Raw genomic sequence first — 10,084 nt, 5'->3', positions numbered from 1 at the left:
AGCATATCATTTTTATCAACGAAAATTGTAAGACGACATTTTCGTCTTAAATGCTACCAAAGATATTACAAAAAGGAATGCAAACATACTGACATATATACCAGTTCTAACAAAACGCAGTCGACCAATGTACATATATAGTATTATTTATAAACGTATCCTAAACACTTTACGGGTTTAAATTAATACTCAGTCTATGGTTAAATCTAGTCCACAAATCGCGTACCGTCTTAATCATGTAAATGCATTGCTTGAAAGCTAAACACAAAGCTGGTACACCCGTATTCAAACAGTTGAATCACATTCATACTTACACACACATACACACACACAACATACACACGCGCGCACTACACGGATGGGCCCAGCGTATCAAGCTTACTAGTCATTAAATACGGATAAGCTAGAAAGCAATGTGCTAACATCCATTATTCCTGCACTTTCTCCAAATACGTATGACATTCTCGTGCTGAGTTTTTCTTGTGAAAAGGCAATTAGTATATGCAATATATCCAACAATTACGGGTGGACGCATTAATTTCGAAATAGTATATCCTGACGATACATGAATTTCTCTTTATCTCTCTTTTTCTGTCTCGCACCTTCTCGCTCTCTTATTCCCCCCTTCTCTTTATCTCACCCCCTCTCACTCTGCTCCATTTTCATTTCAAATCACAGAGAAGGTGGCCTTGAAAATCAACGTTTAGCAGAAAACTGCCTGCAAGGTTTTATTTCTGCACTACAAATTCCCATTACCTCCCAGATCTAATACTGATTACGTATGATAAAACTGCCAAAACCCAAAATTCCAAAGCATGGTAATATTCAACGTCTCCCCAACATCTTTTACTAGAGAGCGTCTAGATAATATTGGTTTAGCACAAAGCTAGCAATTTTCGTTGAAATACGCTGTCTTTTATTTCAATTAATTTCAAAACTAAAGATTGGTCGGATTTTATTGATCACGTGTGCGATATTCTAGCGAATCGTGAGGCAATACTGAAAATACTCTGCCGGTTCACTACCTTCGTCTATGTTATATTATTGGTTTCAAATGTTGGCACAAGGCTGGCAGTTTCGTGAGAGAAGTTAGATAGATTGCATCGACCCCTGTGTTTAATGGATTATTTTATTGATTATTTTATTGTCCCCCAAGGGAATGAAAGGCAAAGTTGACCCCGGCCGCATTTGAGCCCAAAATGTAAAGACTAACGAAATGCTGCTAAGTTTTTGCCCGATGTTTTAACGATTCTGCTGGTTAGCCGCCTTCTTGTATGTTATGGTACTCAAGTTCAAGAAAAGTTTCTTATCCAAAATAGCTAAAACATCATTGCAAATATCTTGAAGTTAGCTATGGTTACCTTTAAAACACTCTAGATTCTCAAGTTAAAGAAAAGTTTCTTATGGTATTAGCCAGATATTTTAAGCAACCAGCTGGAAATCCGTGGGCACGCCGGGCAAAATGCTTAACGGCATTTTGTCTGTGTTTACGTTCTGAGTTCAAACTCTGCCGAGGTCAACTTTATCTTTCATCCTTTCTGAGTCGATAAAATAAGTAACAGTTGAACACTGGGGTCGATGTAATTGACTTGCTCCGCTCCTGAAATTGCTGGCCTTGAGCCAAAATTTGAAACCAGTATCATAACATGGTTCTTTAGACGTCCTACAATCACTTCCTATCAGCTCTCTACAATGAAGGTTGGATATATAGCTAGTACATACTGAATTTTCCCGAGAAAACCCTTCTCTAGTAAGCGCCTCCAACACAGCAGCAACATTTGTAAGTTAGCCTACTAACCCATTCGCAATGTGCATATGTGTTATGTGCCTTCGTATTATATTTCTCATAAATATGGAGATTTCACATTGGTAGCACTATCCACAACCTACACGTTCGAATTAAATACAAATACCTCCTTTGTCAAAAAATTCTGGAAAAATGCCATAACATAGAGATAAGGGCGGTTACCAAAGCCACAAAATGAAATATTTGAAATCTGAGGAGTAAACAAATCATTTTGATTTAAAAAGCAAAACGTTAACCAGTCTTATTAATGGTAGAATTATCTAAACTACACTGATTGGCTGATTTCATTAACACAAAAAGTCAGCATCTTCCACAAATTCTCCCCAAGATTTTAGCGTCCAAAATGTAACTGATTCCTTATTTTAACCTGTTATGATTTTGAATCTTCTGATAATTTGGAAATTGATTTTTAAATCTACAAGGCTATCAGCTGAAAATGGGTAGATATAAAATTGGCTTACTTAATCAGAAACTTTCCTGCAGAAATTACTAACAAAAAGACATTTTTTCGACCAGAGAGACTTAAATGTGGCGGCCAATTTCACCATTCACGATACACGCATGCGAGATCCATTTCACTAAATGAAATATCTACTATCCCGGACGTATAGTTCAGGAGCTTCTATATTCGAATACAAAAGCGCTTCCCCACATGGGCATATCCTTCAAAAATCACTGCAACACATATAGCCACGGGAAAATGGACATTGCTATCAGCATCAAAGTCGCATAAGTAATTTGGAAATGAAAAGAGCATATACAAATTATTAATAACCTACACGAATTGGATAACATTCACTGGCTACTTTAGCAAATTTGGTTGATCATCGTGCGTACCTGTACTTAAAACCAATAACTTTTCTCTATGTCATAGCAGCATACTTAAGCTAACAGCATATTGGACACAGATTGAACGCAAACTTTTGCAATTTTACAACTCAACACATGCTTTCTTTGAATTTTGTTCACACAACGCCGCGAGGCTAACTCAAGCTGACAATTATTTTCTCTCTTTATTTTGTCTTCGTGTACATTTGGAAAGAGTTATTCTATCAAGATTATTAAACATCTTTAAGGTAATGATTCAAAAGTTTTGTTTTTTTCATTTGTAGTTATTCTCCTATATACTGCCACATTCGAACACGCAAACACATATATATATGTGTGTGTGTAAGTATATACACATATAGGTGTGTGTGCATTTGTGTGAGTGTGTGTGTTAGTGTGTGGTTATGCGTATATGTGTGCGTGTGCGTGTGTGTGTGTGTGTGTGTGTGTGTATGCGTGTGCCTGAGTAAGTGAATATGCATTTATTTTATCAAATACATGTTAAATTATCTGTAACATACAACTTTGTAACAAAATGTTGGTTTCTCACAAATTTAATTACTTGAATGCAATCGAATGTACATCATGCATTGCACGAGCACGCGTGTATGTGTATAGAAACATATAATTCTTGATGTCTAAAACGTACCAAAAGTTATATTTCGTTACAATCACATTCGGAGTCAACAATAACGAAATGTTTATGCTAGTATAATTAAAGGAAGTTTGAAATTATTGAAGATGTATTTAATAATTCCTATGGGGTTGAATTGTCCCGACAACACTAGAAGGGATGATGATTATACACATTTCAATGAATATATATATATATATATATATATACATATATATATATATATATATATATATATATATATATATGTATATATATATATATATATATATATATATATATATATATATATATATATATATATATATATATATATATATATATTAATTAGAGATAAAACCACTATTAGGCAACTCAAACAGTGATAGACATAAACCAAAACATAAAAAACAAAAAATAAATATAAGTAATATAATATATAATATATATATAAATATAAAATTTAAATTTAAATTATTAAATTTAAATTTTGTAAGTTTGGATATACTCCCTAATATTATTATTATTATTATTATTATATTATATATATATATATATATATATATATATATATATATATATATATATATATATATATATATATATATATATATATATACATACATATATATACTAGCTGGTGTACCCGGTAACTCCCGCATTGGGAGGATAAAGATATTCTATTTAAATGCCTTATTGAAAAGCCTTATTATAACAAAGCAATTTCGTTATAACAGTTACAAAAGGTGCCGCTACGTGATACACAATGTTTTGGGTTTTGCCGTTGGGTGCATAGATGAATAAATTTTCCAGATTTCCAACACATAGAACTGTCCGTGAGAAAGAGCAAGTTCTGCAAGATTAAGGCCTACCACTTCCAATGTCTGTCCTTGTGCCTTGTTGATGCTCATTGCAAAGCTTAATCTCAGTTCGAATTGTAGCCATTTGAAATTAATTTGTGTCGGAAGAAATCAGGGGAGTCTTTGGAATGAAAACATCTTCACCACTTGCTTTTCCAGTGAGTATTGTTACCTCCAATACTGTCTGCATCAATCTTTTGATAATAAGTCTTGTGCCATTGCATAAATTGTGGAGGTGGTCGAGGTTTCTTAAAAGCATAACTGGGTCTCCAACATTTAGATGCAATTTATGCGGTGGTATACCTGAAGGAGCAAGGCTACTGAGAAATTCGGCGGAGTAATGAATATCGTCATTGGTGTGGAGCACAATATCAATTGACTTTTATATCCCACGATTGTTAGGCACATGTTCCAGAAGATGACTGTTTACGCCATCGACTGTGACATTTTTGGCGCCAAAATTGCACGGTTTCTCAGTCAACAATGCTCTCTGAATTGTGTGTTCAGATTGAGGAAAATTCACGTCAATAGTTCGTGTATATCTGACACCAAATTGCCAAAGGGTAAACTAATCTTCCGATCCTGCTCAACAATTACAGCACCGTTCCCAGTATCCATTAATTGTCTGCAGAAGTTCTCCATGTGCGCATTACCATCTAACTGCACTTTCATGCTTGTTGTGAATTTCAACTTTCTAACCTTGCTCCAAAGGTATGAAGATTTGATGCTCGCATTTACCTCATCTGCTCTCGTTCCCTTTGGAATGACTGGGAGCGTTTGTCGAAAGTCGCCTGCAAGGAGTACTGTTAGGCTGCCCATTAGCCTTGTGATGCGCCTCAGGTCTTTAAGTAATCTGTCAAGAGCCTCAAAATCCCCCTTATGACTCATTGTCGCTTCATCCCAAATGATCAATTTATACTCGGTGAGAATGTTTGCTTTTGTAGTGCCACGACTGATATTGCAGGCTGCTATCTCTTTTTTTTTTGGGGGGGGGGGGCAAGGTCCAGAGGAAATTTGTAGCACGAATGAGCTGTGCGTCCACCGTTTAACGGAGTTGCAGCTATTCAACTTGACACCACGGCAAGGGCTATCTGTTTATTTTGTCGCAGCTTCGCCAAATTAAGATTGATAATGAATGATTTGCTGGTTACCCCTGGAGAATCGAGAAAGAAGAGATTATCAGTCTCGCTATGAGTGGACGAAATAATGGATTCGAAGCCAGTTTTCTGATCCTCGTTCAATTTCTGTTCATTATCAGCCACAAACGATGCCATCTTTTCGACGTCGTAATTGATCTCCCGTACATATTCGACTTCAAGGGTTTCAGGTGATATATCTGGTTTAGGCAACTCTACTGCCACCCACGGATGTCACAATGTTGGTAAGCAAGTTATCCTACCAGCAAGCTTCATTGGTTCTCCACGATACATGCATCAACGGACCCAGGATGCTATGGCATACATTGGTGGCAGCCATTGTGTTTAAGATCTAAGGCAAGATAATTTGTCGGTGATGGTAATACTCTTCTATGATTTGACAACCACTACGTATGAGTCAATCTACATATAAATATATAAGATGTTCTCAATGCTACAAGATGATGTACTGTAGGCAGAAGCGGCAACGACTCTCCAGTTGCTTGCACAGCCGAATCCTCTGCTGTTGTTCACCCATGTCAACACCCATGTCAATAATTCCTTTTGACTAAATACAAAATCATTTTTACTTAAAATATAATCAATTACGGAAAAGATAAGACAAATGAAGTATTAGTATTAGAGTAATGAAGTATTAGTCCTAGTAAGGGTAAAGACCCCCTTCGGTCATGAATGACCATAAGATTGCACCTAGAAAGTTACCCTCCTAGACACAAGTCCGGGTAAGGTTGTTTATGGAAGACCAGCAGTCGCCCATGCATACCAGCCTCCCCTCTCCACGCCACCAGTGTTATCCAAGGGAAAGACAAAGGTCGATACAGCTTTGCACCAGTGACGTCGCAACTCATTTCTACAGCTGAGTGAACTGGAGCAACGTGAAATAAAGTGCCTTGCTCAAGAACACAACACGCAGCCCGGTCCGGGATTCGAGCTCACAACCTCACGATCGTAAACTCGACGCTCTAACCAGTATTAGAGTATTAATCCTTGTTATGTGTAGTAGTATAAAGAGAGCATGACGAAGATTGTATTTTGGAAGACATTCCACCTAACTTCATTATCAACTCTGAAACTGTGTGTTATGCTTGAGAAGGCTTTGAAACTGTGAGAGATATTAAGATAATAGTGTCCGTTTGCTTGTTAATGTATGTATTTGTGTATATACAAATACTCACAAACACGCGTCGATAGGATGTGACATGAAAATCTAGTGCAAACGAATAGAGTAGTTTTCTATTTCTGGTAATACTATTAGTTCAGAGAGAGGGAAGTAATTATAACACATGAAAGAAAGAAGAGGAAAATACTATAGGAAGGAAAAAATAGTTAGGGAATGGCTAGTGAGGGAAATGATTTTGTGTAACTGAAGAATAAGAGAGGCGAAGTAACGGAGGTGGTAACATTAGTAGGTGAAAGGAGCAACGATCAGATCAAGAGGGAGATAGAAAGAATTCTGGGAGAACTTCAAGCCAATCCGTTGTGGAGGTGAGGAGTTTATAAACAAGGAAAAGCGATATACACGCATACATGTATTAATATATATATATATATATATATATATATATATGTGTGTGTGTGTGTGTGTGTGTGTGTGTGTGTGTGTGTGTATATATACATACATACATACATACATACATACATACATACATACATACACACACATATATATATATATATATGTATTTATATTTATATGTGTGTATGTATGTATGTATATATGTGTACGCTTATATATACATATAGTTGCCCTCAAAGACACCAAATGAAAATAACATTTACTTTACTAATATCATGTAAAGGTGAGGCTGGTGTTGGTACTGGTGGTGGTTGGTGGTGGGTGGTGAGTGGCAGTGGCGGCGGTGGCGGCGGTGGTGGTGGGGTGGCGGTGTTGGTGGCGGTGGCGGTAGTTGGCAGCGGTGATTAATGATGCTGCTGAAGGTGATGAGACTGGTCGTGATGGTGGAGCTGTTGCTGGTATTATTTCGGCGAGTTGGCAGAAACGTTAGCACGCCGGGTGAAATGCTTTGCCGTATTTCGTCTGCCACTACGTTCTGAGTTCAATTTCCGCCGAGGTCGACTTTGCCTTTCATCCTTTCGGAGTCGATTAAATAAGTACCAGTTACGCACTGGGGTCGATATAATCGACTTAATCCGTTTGTCTGTCCTTGTTTGTCCCCTCTGTGTTTCGCCCCTTGTGAGTAGTAAAGAAATAGGTATTATTTCTACGTTCTATAACCTATTGGATTTTGTAACCAGCCACATTAAAAAATTCATGTTAGAGTTTATTTGCTTAAAAAAAAAAAACAAAAAAAAACAGCTAAGTTTTCATTAATTACACAACTCCGCTGATTCCTATCGCGAAAAGATAAGACTAACCAAGGTCACTATCTTGGTTATGGTTAATGTAAACAATTTTAACGTTAACTGGGCCAGTTTAGAATAGTAGTTCACTTTGTTTCAGATTTAGCGAAATGAAATTATGAAATAAGTGACAGAGAATTAAAAATATGTATCTTCAAGAAATTTTTTGCTGTGTTGTTACCGTTTTGTCTGTTTCGAAATTGTTCAAAGTTTTTGTTGGTTCAACGCTTAACTGAATAATACTTGCAAACTTAATCAAAATTACTAAAATAGTTACTAAAACAGATTACTAAAATAACAGTTATCGTATATATAGCGTGCAAATATCATAATCCTTGTTCTAATTCATTGACCAATAGAAGAGGTCAAGCCAACAAGGTTACTTACACATATACACCCTAGATATAGCAACGAAATATCCTTCCAATCACACACTTCCACGTTTGAATATGATCTTGTTGTCCTTGACACACTGACTGAAAAAGCAAAGTCTTCAGTGTGAGTATGTGGTTTGTGGGGTCAACCGCGTCCTCCGCTTCATTTTTTTGTAAATCACTCATTCTCATTTAATTGCATATATTTTAATTGTTTATTTATTCATACGTTTCGTCTCATTCGATACCCTGACCCCAATGTTTGTTTTGTCTGTCCTCGTATCGTCTCCTCTTTTTCTCAACCTCATGGTTAATAAAGAAATTGACTGAAAATGAAAAAGATAGTGTCACCAAGGATACGACAATTTACATCAAATTTTCATTGGATTGAAATTGATTGGAATGAAATAATTGTGCTATGGCTGAATTACATGATTCGTTCTTAATTCGGGTGATCATTGATCCAGTTGTCACAATGGTGATGAGAGGCCGTCAGAGGTTCGAGTCTATAATGAAAACATTTAACATGGAAATGCACATAGCATTTTCATAGTCATACGCATCTAAGTAAGTGAGTTAGTTTATATTTTCGTTATGTTCAGATTGCGATTGCGATGCATGTTTGTTAAACACCGCCAGACGGTTTAGCACAACGACAGACATGAATATTGTTTCATTATCACAACCCTAGAGTATTGCAAGAATCACAGAGCGGACGTCCGATAATACACTGCTTTTGGAATTACGAGCACGCAAAAACAAGGAACAATTCAGTCAAGTAATTTTTCAGTAGCAGTTTTTATATAAGAGATTACTATTACATTTTATCACCTTGCTCAGCCCGTCCCCGATTTTAGTCAAAGAGACATCACACCAAGAGCATCACACGGAGAAACGTAACGAATTTCGGCAGATGAAAGTAAATACATATGGGGGGAGCACTCCGTCGGTTACGACGACGAGGGTTCCGGTTGATCCGAATCAACGGAAGAGCCTGCTCGTGAAATTAACGTGTAAGTGGCTGAGCACTCCACAGACACGTGTACCCTTAACGTAGTTCTCGGGGATATTCAGCGTGACACAGAGAGTGACAAGGCCGGCCCTTTGAAATACAGGTACAACAGAAACAGGAAGTAAGAGTGAGAGAAAGTTGTGGTGAAAGAGTACAGCAGGGATCACCACCATCCCCTGCCGGAGCCTCGTGGAACTTTAGGTGTTTTCGCTCAATAAACACTCACAACGCCCGGTCTGGGAATCGAACCGCGATCCTATGACCGCGAGTCCGCTGCCCTAACCACTGGGCCATTGCGCCTCCACAAATACATAATTAGATAGGTAAATAGACAGAGAGAGAGAGAGAGAGAGAGAGAGAGTTAAAGGATAGCAAAAGATTGGCGTTTTATTTATCGATTTTGGAAGAATACAAAAAAAAAAAAAAGAACCAACGTTGTGTCCAAGCAGGAGTTGAACTCAAGTAGGTAGATAACGCAAAGTATTCTGTACGACGCTCTAACGATTCCGCTAATTCCCCACCTGTTATGTAGAATAAACATAGACTAACTGAAAATATATAAATCATACTTTAATGACAAACTATGTATAATCAAGTACTAGCATCCAATTCACAGAAATTAACCTGAATACAGAAAATTGTAGTGCAATAACATATGTACCTAAACGTACATGTGGTAAGCTCTATAATTAACAGGGCAATCAACAGTAATATAAACTAATTTACCTTGATTGCTAAAGAATGTATCCATTATCTAATAATAAACAGAAAATAAAATAGGACCAACACTGATGAGAAATATAGTTTCTGTGGTCAAACATGACGTAACGAATAGTGTCCTTGACTGACACCTTTTCCTTTTTATCATTATTTCCTTTTTATCTTATTTATTGCTACACATTAGTAATTTAAGAAGAAAGATTCAGGAATAGGATTTGTGATTTCAGCAGCCAGAAACTTGTTTACATCCCTGGTATACAGACAATGTAAAACAACGAACAACATATCAAACGTACTTTACGGATTTTTTTTTCCTTAATTTTACGAGTGTTATGAAGCTTTGAAATAGGTT

General features: G+C 36.9%; 1 protein-coding gene across 2 annotated transcripts in view; it reads left to right on the top strand.

Annotated features, from left to right (window-relative positions):
- Positions 1 to 150: 150 nt before the first annotated feature.
- Positions 151 to 10,084, top strand: part of LOC115216539 — a 25,356-nt gene continuing 15,422 nt past the window's right edge. The window contains exon 1 of one of the 2 annotated variants that reach the window (XM_029785993.2): positions 151 to 2,883. The gene's annotated coding sequence lies outside the window, so the exon portion shown is untranslated. Of the gene's footprint in view, positions 2,884 to 9,611 lie in introns of those variants that run through there. The other variant, XM_036506852.1, reaches the window with a different exon arrangement.

This window comes from Octopus sinensis, linkage group LG10, assembly GCF_006345805.1.
Source record: "Octopus sinensis linkage group LG10, ASM634580v1, whole genome shotgun sequence".
Lineage (NCBI taxonomy): Eukaryota > Metazoa > Mollusca > Cephalopoda > Octopoda > Octopodidae > Octopus > Octopus sinensis.
This window is presented reverse-complemented; position numbering and strand designations above follow the sequence as displayed.